Source organism: Erythranthe guttata, chromosome 9 (genome assembly GCF_056151865.1).
Source record: "Erythranthe guttata isolate IM_541 chromosome 9, IM_541, whole genome shotgun sequence".
Taxonomy (NCBI): Eukaryota; Viridiplantae; Streptophyta; class Magnoliopsida; order Lamiales; family Phrymaceae; genus Erythranthe; species Erythranthe guttata.
In genome coordinates, this window is record NC_142541.1 from 8,082,994 (window position 1) to 8,097,230 (window position 14,237).

The window sequence follows — 14,237 nt, forward strand, 5'->3', positions numbered from 1 at the left end:
GAGCGTCGGTTTGGGAGTGATAGGCAGTGCTAACGTTTAATCGTGTTCCGAGGGTTCCGTGCAAACTTTTCCAGAATTTTGACGTAAATCGAGGGTCTCGGTCGGAAATAATGGTGGTGGGGATGCCGTGAAGTCGGACTATCTCACGGACTTATAGTTCGGCCAGCTTCTCTAAACTGAAGGTCATTCGGACCGGGAGAAAGTGAGCCGTTTCGGTGAGTCGGTCAACGATCACCCAAATGGCGTCGGATCCCCTTTGGGTTTTCGGAAATCCTTGCACAAAGTCCATTGTGACAGCTTCCCATTTCCACTATGGAATAAGGTTCGATTGAAGTAGTTCTCCGGGTCTTTGGTGTTCCGCTTTGACTTTTGGGCACACTAGGCATTCGGCGACAAATCGTACCACGTCTTTCTTCATTCCAGGCCACCAATAAAGCTTTTTGAGGTCTTGGTACATCTTGGTCTCTCCGGGATGGCAAGTGTACGCGGTTTGGTGAGCTTCGGTTAAGATTAGTCGGTGAATGTTGGGGCTAAATACCTAACACACAAGTGCACGTATCGCAAACAAGTAGTAAAAGTGGACTCGTGAGAGTCGGATGTCGATCCCACAGGGAATACTCAAATTACCTAATCCTAAGTACCAAATTCTAACAATCATGATTTTTATCCAGCCTACGCAAGTTTGTCAATTTAAATCAATTAAACAATTAAACTAATTAAGAAAGCAAATAATCACGAGATAATATCAATATAAAAACGGATCTAGGATTTTATCTTACCCCTATGCGATAATTCATCACCCAATTAACCTCTATCATGCAAGTTACGATTCCCGATTATTAACCCGAGACACTCAATTACTCATAACCCGCTGTCGCGTGTATTATGAGTCTATTATTCATAAACGATTCACTATATGTCTATGCAAACTTAGTATGAATAAAGGATTAAACAACAAGTCTCGAAAACGGCTACCTAAGGTATTATCTATATGTCTACGACAATACATGCAATTAACACACTCATCCGGTGAAAACTACTCGAAGGTTCTTCTATCCTTGTTCTAATTATTAAAACGATCTGTCAATCAATTCTAACAATAACATATAGCAACATAAATTAGCTACGTTCATGCGCTAAATAAGATCAAATAGAAGAAATAATCAAAGAATTTAAACTTGCATAATATTAGAAAAATAGGTTCGAATCACCACATAGGGTTCCAACAAAATCCTATATTAAAAACTTAGCTACTCATGTTCTCTACGAAAAGTATAATAAAAATACGAAAAATCATAAAAGTTATGAATAAAAATAAAGGGAGAACTATGATGAAGAATCGTCAAGTCTTCGTCTTCGTTGCTCCGTTCTCTTGCTCCTAGATTGCGCGTAAAAAGAGATATCCTTAATTGTGTGCTGTTTGGCCTTTTATAGGGTGTAAAAATATAAGAGGGTGGTTTCCTTGTGTAATTAAACTTCCTTCACTACGCCACTTCGTGAACTCGGACGCCCGTGCTAGAATTCCCACTGAAATTCGGACGGCCGTGCGGTCTTCAATTCTTCGAAGTTTTGATTTTTTTACTTTTGACCCACTTTTTCTCCAAAATTGCATTTTTTACCCCATAAGTTTCCAATTCATCAATTTGTACCTAAAATACAAATAATCAACATTTTAAGCACCAATTAGCGTTAAAACACACCAAAAGCTCCAATTAAAAGGTACAATTAAGTGTAAAAATATACACTTAACACACCCCCAAACTTGAACTTTTGCTTGTCCTCAAGTAAAATCAATTTATGAGCACAAAACTCGACTATACATCTGATTACATAGATCAATTGATCAATTTTGCGTTTTCAGAACTTGCAATTATGATGACAATTCCTAGGCATTCGCAAGCTTAACATTCAACGGGACTTAGTCACTTACCATCACCAAAAACCACAAATCATACAATTGCTTCAAGTATCCAATATTTGCAAATTAAAGATAGAAAGAATTTATACTTACATGTATATATTTGACTCCAAATACTCATCAAATTATTCTACTCAACTAATATTGCGCATTAAGCTATTGGGATCATTGGGACTTTGTGGCTTTCCATTGTTAGGCTCTTTGGTCCGAGGTAGGTAATATGTGGCTATTTTTCTTGAATTGAGGTGATTACGCCAACAATTGAAAGCTAGGCGTTTGAAACAATGAATTCACCTCTAAGGACTTTAATAAACTCGATTCTCAAAAGTATAAAAGTCTCCACTTTTGCTTTTGAGACAATAGATCGAGCTTTCAAAACAATTCAACAACTAGTCCTTACTTCTCCCTTATATTTTCTTCTTCTTCTTTCTCTCTTTTATATATATATATATATATATATATATATATATATATATATATATATATATATATATATATATATATATATATATATATATATATATATATATATATATATATATATATATATATATATATATATATATATATATATTGTAACACCCCGCGTCTCCGATAATTTAATATTTCATTAATTAGTATCTATTTAGTTAACGTGATTTTATCTCTTATGTGCGTTTATTTGTTTAAGATTTTATTTATGTGATAACCGGTGAAAATTCATATAGAATGCATTAGTCCGAAATAATTTTTGGACGGATTTAAATTGATCATCTTAGTTAATTATTAATCTAGAGGTTAATTATACTCTTTTGTTTGCTAGAACTTATTTGTTAGGAGAATTTTAAAATCACATATTTTCTTAAATAAAAATAGAAAATCCCTCCTATTCATCCCTCAATTTTGACCATGGTACAACATATGACCAAATATTTTCCTTGAGTACAACCCTTGTCTAGGTGAGCCCATGTGCATTAAGATTTTTCCTTTTTGAATTTCTTTTGGAGAGTTAAATGAAATTGCAAAGAAGTCCCTCTAGATAATTCCTAAGTTTTCCTAAATTGCAAAAAGACCACTCCTTAATCATTAAGCATACAAGTCCCTCACAACTCTATAAATAGAACCCAAGCCTTCATCTATTTCTCATTTTTCTCTACACATTCTAAAATCAAAATCTCTTTCTCCTCTTCTCCCAATTTTCGAAATTATAGTATAGGAAAGCCCCAAATTCTCTCTTTCAAGTGTAAAATTCTTGGCCAAAGGAGTAAGTCTTCTTCATCTTCTTTCTTTTCTTCATTTTCGAAAATTTCAAGAAACTAAGATTCTCTTCCCCTCTTTCTAAAATTTCTTCTTCTTCTCCTTGTAGAAAGGAAAGAATACCCTCCCAATTTTCTAAGAAGATTAAGGTGAGAATTTCATATTCTTGCTACAAGTGATTCTTCACCAATATTATTTCTTATTTCTCCTTTTTTGTTCTTAATGGCCGAAAATTTGGGAAGTTATAGTACTTTAATTGTTTATTGTTAGATCATCCATGCATGTAATGATTTAAGCTTTAATTGAAATAATCTTGAAGAACTAAGAATAATATGATGTATGTATATATATATATACTAGACCTGCGTGATCTTAAGGAAACTTCGATCCAGGGTTTTCGTAAACCTGCGTGGTCGAAGAAAGTACTTGATCCATGGTTTATTTATAATCGATATGTGCTATATATATAAGTATATGTTTCTATGTGTATATATATATCGACCTACGCGGTTGTAAGTGTACTCCCTTCGAGTCGAGGAAGCTTGCAATCCATGGTTTATGATCTATGAGTAATAATAATATACGAAGTAAAAACCGAGGACAAGATTAATAAAAATAGAATTTTGTGTGATTGAATTGTTGATGGTTCGAATATTTTGGAAAAAAAATGGAATAAACGGAAATTTGGTGCTACTTGAAAGAAAACTTCAAGTCTCTTGAGAAAGAGGGCTTGAACTTTAATTAATAAAACTTGGAGATAGTAATTATAAATAACCGAATGCTTTGAGTTGTTTTGCTATATGTGATCTATGCTCTTTGCTTGAATCGTTATGTGTCTTACTCGCTTTTGTGATTTTGTGACTAAACTATGTGCCTTAGTGAAATATGTGGAAATATGTGTGATTATGTGAAAGCTAACTTTGAATATGTGAAATGAAGAATATATACTCACTTCACTTGCACGTTTTTAAAGTTGGGAAATCTCGTAAAACATAGATCGAATAAGCATGGGGTATGAGGGACCGGTACCCCAAAAATGAGATGAAGAGTGTGTGGTTTGATTCCACTTATGAAACGGGTTCCAAATAAATGAAGGCTAATTGTCTATGGTTTTACTTGATTTTCCAAAGGATATCCGAATAAAAATATTTTTCTCACACGCCTAATCAAATTGCTTGAAATGAATGAAAGTATGTACTAACCTCACTTGCACGTTTTTTTTTAAATTTTAAAGTCTTGTAAAACATAGATCGAATAAGCACGGGGTATGAGGGACCGGTACCCCAAAAATGAGATGAAGAGTGTGTGGTTTGATTCCACTTATGAAACGGGTTCCAAATAAATGAAGGCTTATTGTCTATGGTTTTACTTGATTTTCCAAAGGATATCCGAACAAAAATGTTTTTCCCACACATTGTATGAGCACTTGAATGAATGTGTGTGTAAAATAATGACGACTCCCTTGTAAGGGATTTACTCTTATTCCTTATGAAATGATGAAAGGAAGGTCTAAGAGGTAAAATGAGAAGCTCTAAGAGGTTATCTGAGAAGGTAAAGGTAAATTGGTAAAGTTCCTCAATGAAATGACGATTGAGGTCAAATCGAAATGTTTTTATTGTGTATACGTGTGATTCGAGATGGGATATATACATATATACATATCATAAATATATGCTTGTTTGCCTATGTGTATTCGATATTTTTTTGGAATTCTCATTGAGTCCAAAAGACTCATATAGGTGTTGAAATGCTTGTAGGTACTTTCAATCCCGAGCACGAGTCGTAAAGTTGGAGTCGAGTTCGAGGATCGAGGGATGTGTTCATATGGAAGGCGTGTGGATCTTGTGTGCTCTTAATTTAGCCATATTGTTTTACTTATATAGTTTAATTTTAAAGACTTTCGATACCGTCTTAGATATCTATTATCGTACTCTTCCACCCCTCGGGGGGTCTTATTAGTAAGAACATTGCATCTAATAATAATTAGGATTTTGATTTCCTCTTTTTGCCAAACTTCAATATAATGCTTATCGGTTAATTATATGTTGTGTTCTGCCCTGTTGTTCGATAATCCGTATTAAATATACTTTCTGTTTAGAATTGCATATAATTTTACAAAGTCATAGGTCTTTCTGTTAGGGTTATTTTGGTAGGTCTTTTGCATCATTTGGACAAGTCAGGAATTTATTATAAATTAATTTCCGTAACTGTGCACATACTGAGTCATTTTAGGACATGCATCAATATATGAAGTTTTTCTTCCTCAAATGAATCCATTTAACTTGTAATATGTTCTTAACTGACTTATCTACTTTCTTATAAAATTTGGTAGTTTTTATAACAGTAGGGAATTTATAAATAATTTTCAAAGCTCCCTCTCCTGTTCTGAATTTTTAAACTGTACAGTTGCATATGTTTAATTATTGCTCTCAAATGACTAACGATATTTTAAAATTGTTTTAACTGAGTAATTTCGACCCATATTAGAGTATGTGGTTAAATTTTCAAAGTATTTTCATGAAGGGTTCAAGAGATATTAATTTTCTAAGTTGATCTACCAAATCTGTCCGAAATTCCTAATCTTTACTCTTGATAATTTCAATAATCTAGTCATGCATGTTCCTTTTGTGATATTTGGTGAAGTGTATATGATATAGTATTATGTGGACACTCTTCCTCTGATTTTAAAAGAAAAATTTATGCGTAACTTTCTATTGATAGAAGGTGATTTCTAAAACGAGCATTACACACTCATTATTTTCTATAAGTCTTCCGCTAGCATATTCTAAATTACTAAGTAGGTGTAATTAGAAAATGGGTGTCACACATACGTGGTATCAGAGCAACGTTCCCCGGAAACTTCCATATGAACTTAAAGATCTCCGAAATCCTCGAATGACGACATCAACTAAGAACTCGGGCAGGTATGTGTTTATGTGTGCACATTTCTTAACTAATGAGAAGTGTTTATTTGTTTAAAGTGCTAAAATGTCGGGAGCACAAACTCGAGCTCAAAACGCCGCTAACGGTCCGAACGATCAATCTCGCACCATACAAGACCTCACCTCCCTCGTCCGAGAACAAAATGAACAAATCCAACGCCTTGTTAACCTCCAAAACCAGAACCCTCCACCTCCACCAACTCAAAATACCGCACCCCAAGCCATTTACGAAAGGTTTCTAAGAATGCACCCCGCCGAATTCCATGGAGGCCCCGATCCAACCATAGCCGAAGAATGGATCAAATCCCTCGAATTCATTTTCGACTACATGGAAATGTCCGACCGAGATCGAATCCATTGTTCTCTTTTCCTACTGAAGAACGAAGCCCGTCATTGGTGGGAAGGTACCAAAGAATGAATTGACCTAACGAACACTACTTGGAGCGCTTTCAAAATTTTGTTCTTCGAAAAGTACTTTTCCAAAAACCTCCGATCTCAGAAGCTAAAGGAATTTCTCGAGCTAAAGCAAGGCAACTTGTCCGTAGCCGAGTACGTAAGGCGATTCGAACAAGGATGTCTCTACGCCCCATTCATATCCCGAGACGCCGACGAAAAGGCCAACCATTTCCTTAGAGGCCTCAACCCGGTGATTCAACGAGATGTCCGCATGTCTTCCGTAACGACTTTTCGGAAAATAGTCGACAAAGCACTCGAAGCAGACCAAGCCGAGCAAGAGATCCGTCAATCTCGATCCGTTCCACCCGCCACTACTCACAAATGGAAGAGGCCCCACCCCGGACCAGGCCAAAACAAGGGAAAACGTCCAATGATTCAAAACCATGATACACCACCAGCCCGACCGATTTGCCCAAAATTTCGGAAACCTCACTTTGGACTCTGCGTTCAAGGCACCAACAATTGTTATCGCTGTGGAAAACCAGGGCATTTGATAAGGGATTTCCCACAACCCCCACCGCAAAACCGAGCCCCCGGTCGAGTGTTCGCAATGACCAAAGATCAAGCTGAAGCCGACCCTTCGATGATAGCAGGTACAATTTACGTTTGTAACAATCTCGTTTATGCTCTAGTTGATTCCGGATCGACTCACTCATTCGTCTCGAGTACCCTCGCCGCCAAATTCCCGATAACCCCTACCACATCTAGTAAATTATTCACAATTCGCTTACCGTCCGGCAATGACTTAGTATCCGATCTCTTTTTCAAAGATTGCCCAATCCAAATCCAAAAGAAACCACTCAATTCCTACCTCATAATTCTCCCTATAGACCATTTCGAAGTAATTCTCGGAATGGATTGGTTGTCCACATATAAAGCCCAAATCAATTGTGCGACCAAAACCGTCTATCTTTCTTTACCCCACGATCAAATAGTAGAATTCCAAGGGTCCTATTCACCTTCACTCAAAATCCTCTCCGCCGTCAAAACACTTAAGCTCGCCCGAAAGGGGCATTGTTGTCATTTGGTCGACATAGTCGAAATCTCCGACGAAAATAAACCCGAGCCATCCAAAGTACCAACCGTTTGTGATTTTCCCGATGTCTTTCCCGAAGATCTCCCCGGTCTTCCACCCGATCGTGAAATTGAATTTGAGATCAACCTAATTCCCGGTGCAACTCCTATTTCCAAAGCACCCTACCGCATGGCCCCGTTAGAACTTAAAGAGCTCAAAGACCAAATCCAAGAGCTTATCGATAAGAAGTTTGTTCGCCCTAGCTTCTCCCCTTGGGGAGCTCCCGTCCTCTTCGTCAAAAAGAAAGACGGAACCCTCCGCCTATGTATCGACTACCGAGAGCTTAACAAAGTCACGATCAAAAATAAATATCCTCTACCGAGAATCGACGACCTTTTCGACCAACTCCAAGGCTCCACGGTATACTCAAAGATCGATCTCCGTTCCGGATATCACCAATTGAAAATCAAGAAAGAAGATATCGAAAAATCCGCTTTCCGAACTCGTTACGGCCATTACGAGTTTGTAGTAATGCCATTCGGTCTAACCAACGCCCCGACCGCTTTCATGGATTTAATGAACCGAATCTTCCGGAAGTACCTCGACCAATTTGTGATCGTGTTCATCGACGACATCTTAATCTACTCCCGAAATGATGAAGAACACGAAGAACATTTGAGAATCGTGCTCCAAACCCTCCGAGAAAACCAACTTTACGCAAAATTCTCCAAATGTGAATTTTGGTTACGCCAAGTCCACTTCCTTGGGCACGTGATCTCGAAAGAAGGAATATCGGTAGATTCAAGCAAGATCGAAGCCGTTTGCAATTGGCCGACTCCCCGAAATGTTGGAGAAATCCGAAGCTTCCTCGGTCTCGCGGGTTACTATCGACGATTCGTTCCGAACTTCTCCAAAATCGCTTCTCCACTCACTCGATTGACCCGAAAGGAAACCAAGTACCAATGGACCGCCGAATGTGAGTCTAGCTTCCAAGAGCTCAAGAATCGATAAACTTCCGCCCCAGTTCTTGCCTTACCCGACAAAACCGGAAAATACGTAGTCTATAGCGATGCTTCGAAGCACGGACTCGGAGCCGTCCTAATGCAAAATGGAAACGTAATTGCCTATGCCTCTCGTCAATTGAAAGACTACGAGAAAAATTACCCGACGCACGACTTGGAACTTGCCGCCGTAGTTTTCGCCCTCAAATTTTGGAGGCACTATCTCTACGGAGAGAAGTGTTCGATCTTCACCGACCACAAAAGCCTAAAGTACTTCTTCACCCAAAAGGATCTTAACATGAGACAAAGACGATGGCTCGAATTGGTCAAAGATTACGATTGCGAAATACTTTACCACCCCGGTAAAGCTAATGTCGTGGCCGATGCTCTTAGCCGGAAGTCCATGTGCGCATTAATCATTGAACCGCCGCTCAAGTCGACTATCAAATCCGCCCAACTCCTTGATGATCAACTTCTAAAAATCCGAGAAAGCTTATCAACCGGTCGAAATCCCAATTTCTCGATCTCCGACGGCGAAGTCTTAAAATTCCAAGGAAGAATTTGCGTTCCAGCAAACAAAGAGATAAAAGAATTAATTCTCGGTGAAGCTCACAAAACCCCCTACTCTTGCCACCCGGGTGAAACAAAAATGTACCAAGACGTGAAGAAATTATATTGGTGGCCCGGAATGAAGAAAGTCATAGCCAAGTTCGTGTCCGAATGCCTAGTTTGTCAACAAGTTAAGACGGAACACCAACGGCCCGGCGGACTTCTTCAACCCAACCTCATACCCGAATGGAAGTGGGAAAGAGTAACCATGGATTTCGTTCAAGGATTTCCAAAAACTCAAAAAGGTTCCGACTCAATATGGGTGATAGTTGATCGCCTAACCAAATCCGCTCACTTTCTACCAGTCAAGACTACCTTTAGTCTCGAAAAGCTAGCCGAACTTTACATCCGAGAAATTGTCCGACTCCATGGGATTCCTATATCAATTATTTCCGATCGAGACCCCCGATTCACTTCAAAATTTTGGAAGAGCTTGCACGAAGCAATGGGGACCCGTCTAGCCTTTAGTACGGCATACCATCCGCAAACCGACGGTCAATCCGAGAGAACGATCAAAACTCTCGAAGATATGCTCCGAGCATGCATAATGGATTTTGGTGGTAATTGGGAAAGCCGGCTACCGCTCATCGAATTCTCGTACAATAATAGTTACCAATCATCAATCGAAATGGCGCCATACGAAGCATTGTACGGAAGAAAATGCCGATCTCCAATCCATTGGGACGAAGTCGGCGAGCGAAAATTATTGGGCCCCGAACTAGTCCAACACACCGTCGACATAATCAAAAACATCCGGGAGAAAATGAAGTCGGCCCAAGATCGCCAACAAAAGTACGCAAATAAAAGGAGACGAGACTTAGAATTCAATGTTGGCGACCACGTATTTCTAAAAGTCGCTCCACTCAAAGGAATTATGCGATTCGGAAAACGAGGGAAGCTAAGCCCTCGATATATTGGACCTTTCGAAATTCTCAATCGAATTGGTACTCAAGCCTATAGCCTTGCCCTACCACCACATCTATCTCAAATACACAATGTCTTTCACGTATCCATGCTCCGAAAATACCTTCCTAAGCCCGACCACGTCCTTGAATTCGAACCTATAGACTTATCCCCAAACCTATCTTTTATCGAAGAACCCATTCAAATCTTAGACCGAAAGGTTAAGAAACTCCGAAATAAAGAAATCCGCCTTATCAAAATTCTTTGGAAAAACCATTCTCCGGACGAGGCAACGTGGGAACTCGAGGATGAGATTGAGAGTCGGTACCCGGACATAATAAAGAAAGGTACAAATTTCGGGGACGAAATTTCTTTAAGGGGGGGAGATTGTAACACCCCGCGTCTCCGATAATTTAATATTTCATTAATTAGCATCTATTTAGTTAACGTGATTTTATCTCTTATGTGCGTTTATTTGTTTAAGATTTTATTTATGTGATAACCGGTGAAAATTCATATAGAATGCATTAGTCCGAAATAATTTTTGGACGGATTTAAATTGATCATCTTAGTTAATTATTAATCTAGAGGTTAATTATACTCTTTTGTTTGCTAGAACTTATTTGTTAGGAGAATTTTAGAATCACATATTTTCTTAAATAAAAATAGAAAATTCCTCCTATTCATCCCTCAATTTTGACCATGGTACAACATATGACCAAATATTTTCCTTGAGTACAACCCTTGTCTAGGTGAGCCCATGTGCATTAAGATTTTTTCTTTTTGAATTTCTTTTGGAGAGTTAAATGAAATTGCAAAGAAGTCCCTCTAGATAATTCCTAAGTTTTCCTAAATTGCAAAAAGACCACTCCTTAATCATTAAGCATACAAGTCCCTCACAACTCTATAAATAGAACCCAAGCCTTCATCTATTTCTCATTTTTCTCTACACATTCTAAAAATCAAAATCTCTTTCTCCTCTTCTCCCAATTTTCGAAATTATAGTATAGGAAAGCCCCAAATTCTCTCTTTCAAGTGTAAAATTCTTGGCCAAAGGAGTAAGTCTTCTTCATCTTCTTTCTTTTCTTCATTTTCGAAAATTTCAAGAAACTAAGATTCTCTTCCCCTCTTTCTAAAATTTCTTCTTCTTCTCCTTGTAGAAAGGAAAGAACACCCTCCCAATTTTCTAAGAAGATTAAGGTGAGAATTTCATATTCTTGCTACAAGTGATTCTTCACCAATATTATTTCTTATTTCTCCTTCTTTGTTCTTAATGGCCGAAAATTTGGGAAGTTATAGTACTTTAATTGTTTATTGTTAGATCATCCATGCATGTAATGATTTAAGCTTTAATTGAAATAATCTTGAAGAACTAAGAATAATATGATGTATGTATATATATATACTAGACCTGCGTGATCTTAAGGAAACTTCGATCCATGGTTTTCGTAAACCTGCGTGGTCGAAGAAAGTACTTGATCCATGGTTTATTTATAATCGATATGTGCTATATATATAAGTATATGTTTCTATGTGTATATATATATCGACCTACGCGGTTGTAAGTGTACTCCCTTCGGGTCGAAGAAGCTTGCAATCCATGGTTTATGATCTATGAGTAATAATAATATACGAAATAAAAACCGAGGACAAGATTAATAAAAATGGAATTTTGTGTGATTGAATTGTTGATGGTTCGAATATTTTGGAAAAAAAATGGAATAAACGGAAATTTGGTGCTACTTGAAAGAAAACTTCAAGTCTCTTGAGAAAGAGGGCTTGAACTTTAATTAATAAAACTTGGAGATAGTAATTATAAATAACCGAATGCTTTGAGTTGTTTTGCAATATGTGATCTATGCTCTTTGCTTGAATCGTTATGTGTCTTACTTGCTTTTGTGATTTTGTGACTAAACTATGTGCCTTTGTGAAATATGTGGAAATATGTGTGATTATGTGAAAGCTAACTTTGAATATGTGAAATGAAGAATATATACTAACTTCACTTGCACGTTTTTAAAGTTGGGAAATCTCGTAAAACATAGATCGAATAAGCACGGGGTATGAGGGACCGGTACCCCAAAAATGAGATGAAGAGTGTGTGGTTTGATTCCACTTATGAAACGGGTTCCAAATAAATGAAGGCTTATTGTCTATGGTTTTACTTGATTTTCCAAAGGATATCCGAATAAAAATATTTTTCTCACACGCCTAATCAAATTGCTTGAAATGAATGAAAGTATGTACTAACCTCACTTGCACGTTTTTTTTTAAATTGGAAAGTCTTGTAAAACATAGATCGAATAAGCACGGGGTATGAGGGACCGGTACCCCAAAAATGAGATGAAGAGTGTGTGGTTTGATTCCACTTATGAAACGGGTTCCAAATAAATGAAGGCTTATTGTTTATGGTTTTACTTGATTTTCCAAAGGATATCCGAACAAAAATGTTTTTCCCACACATTGTATGAGCACTTGAATGAATGTGTGTGTAAAATAATGACGACTCCCTTGTAAGGGATTTACTCTTATTCCTTATGAAATGATGAAAGGAAGGTCTAAGAGGTAAAATGAGAAGGTCTAAGAGGTTATCTGAGAAGGTAAAGGTAAATTGGTAAAGTTCCTCAATGAAATGACGATTGAGGTCAAATCGAAATGTTTTTATTGCGTGTGGATCTTGTGTGCTCTTAATTTAGCCATATTGTTTTACTTATATAGTTTAATTTTAAAGACTTTCGATACCTGCTTAGATATCTATTATCGTACTCTTCCACCCCTCGGGGGGTGTTATTAGTAAGAACATTGCATCTAATAATAATTAGGATTTTGATTTCCTCTTTTTGCCAAACTTCTATATAATACTTATCGGTTAATTATATGTTGTGTTCTGCCTTGTTGTTCGATAATCCGTATTAAATATACTCTCTGTTTAGAATTGCACGTAATTTTACAAAGTCATAGGTCTTTCTGTTAGGGTTATTTTGGTAGGTCTTTTGCATCATTTGGACAAGTCAGGAATTTATTATAAATTAATTTCCGTAACTGTGCACATGCTGAGTCATTTTAGGACATGCATCAATATATGAAGTTTTTCTTACTCAAATGAATCCATTTAACTTGGAATATGTTCTTAACTGACTTATCTACTTGCGTATAAAATTTGGTAGTTTTTAGAACAGTAGGGAATTTATAAATAATTTTCAAAGCTCCCTCTCCTGTTCTGAATTTTTAAATTGTACAGTTGCATATGTTTAATTATTGCTCTCAAATTACTAACGATATTTTAAAACTGTTTTAACTGAGTAATATCGACCCATATTAGAGTATGTGGTTAAATTTTCAAAGTATTTTCATGAACAAATTAATATCTCTTGAACCCTTCATGAAAATACTTTGAAAATTTAACCACATACTCTAATATGGGTCGATATTACTCAGTTAAAACAGTTTTAAAATATCGTTAGTAATTTGAGAGCAATAATTAAACATATGCAACTGTACAGTTTAAAAATTCAGAACAGGAGAGGGAGCTTTGAAAATTATTTATAAATTCCCTACTGTTCTAAAAACTACCAAATTTTATACGCAAGTAGATAAGTCAGTTAAGAACATATTCCAAGTTAAATGGATTCATTTGTGTAAGAAAAACTTCATATATTGATGCATGTCCTAAAATGACTCAGCATGTGCACAGTTACGGAAATTAATTTATAATAAATTCCTGACTTGTCCAAATGATGCAAAAGACCTACCAAAATAACCCTAACAGAAAGACCTATGACTTTGTAAAATTACGTGCAATTCTAAACAGAGAGTATATTTAATACGGATTATCGAACAACAGGGCAGAACACAACATATAATTAACCGATAAGTATTATATAGAAGTTTGGCAAAAAGAGGAAATCAAAATCCTAATTATTATTAGATGCAATGTTCTTACTAATAACACCCCCCGAGGGGTGGAAGAGTACGATAATAGATATCTAAGAAGGTATCGAAAGTCTTTAAAATTAAACTATATAAGTAAAACAATATGGCTAAATTAAGAGCACACAAGATCCACACGCCTTCCATATGAACACATCCCTCGATCCTCGAACTCGACTCCAACTTTACGACTCGTGCTCGGGATTGAAAGTACCTACAAGCATTTC

General features: G+C 36.9%; 1 long non-coding RNA gene across 1 annotated transcript; it reads left to right on the top strand.

Moving 5' to 3' along the window:
• The first annotated feature begins 2,834 nt into the window (after positions 1–2,834).
• Positions 2,835–5,149, top strand: LOC148767988 (uncharacterized). The gene is made up of 2 exons (XR_016033602.1): positions 2,835–3,303; positions 4,912–5,149. It is a non-coding gene; the product is annotated as an uncharacterized LOC148767988 (long non-coding RNA).
• Positions 5,150–14,237: the final 9,088 nt, after the last annotated feature.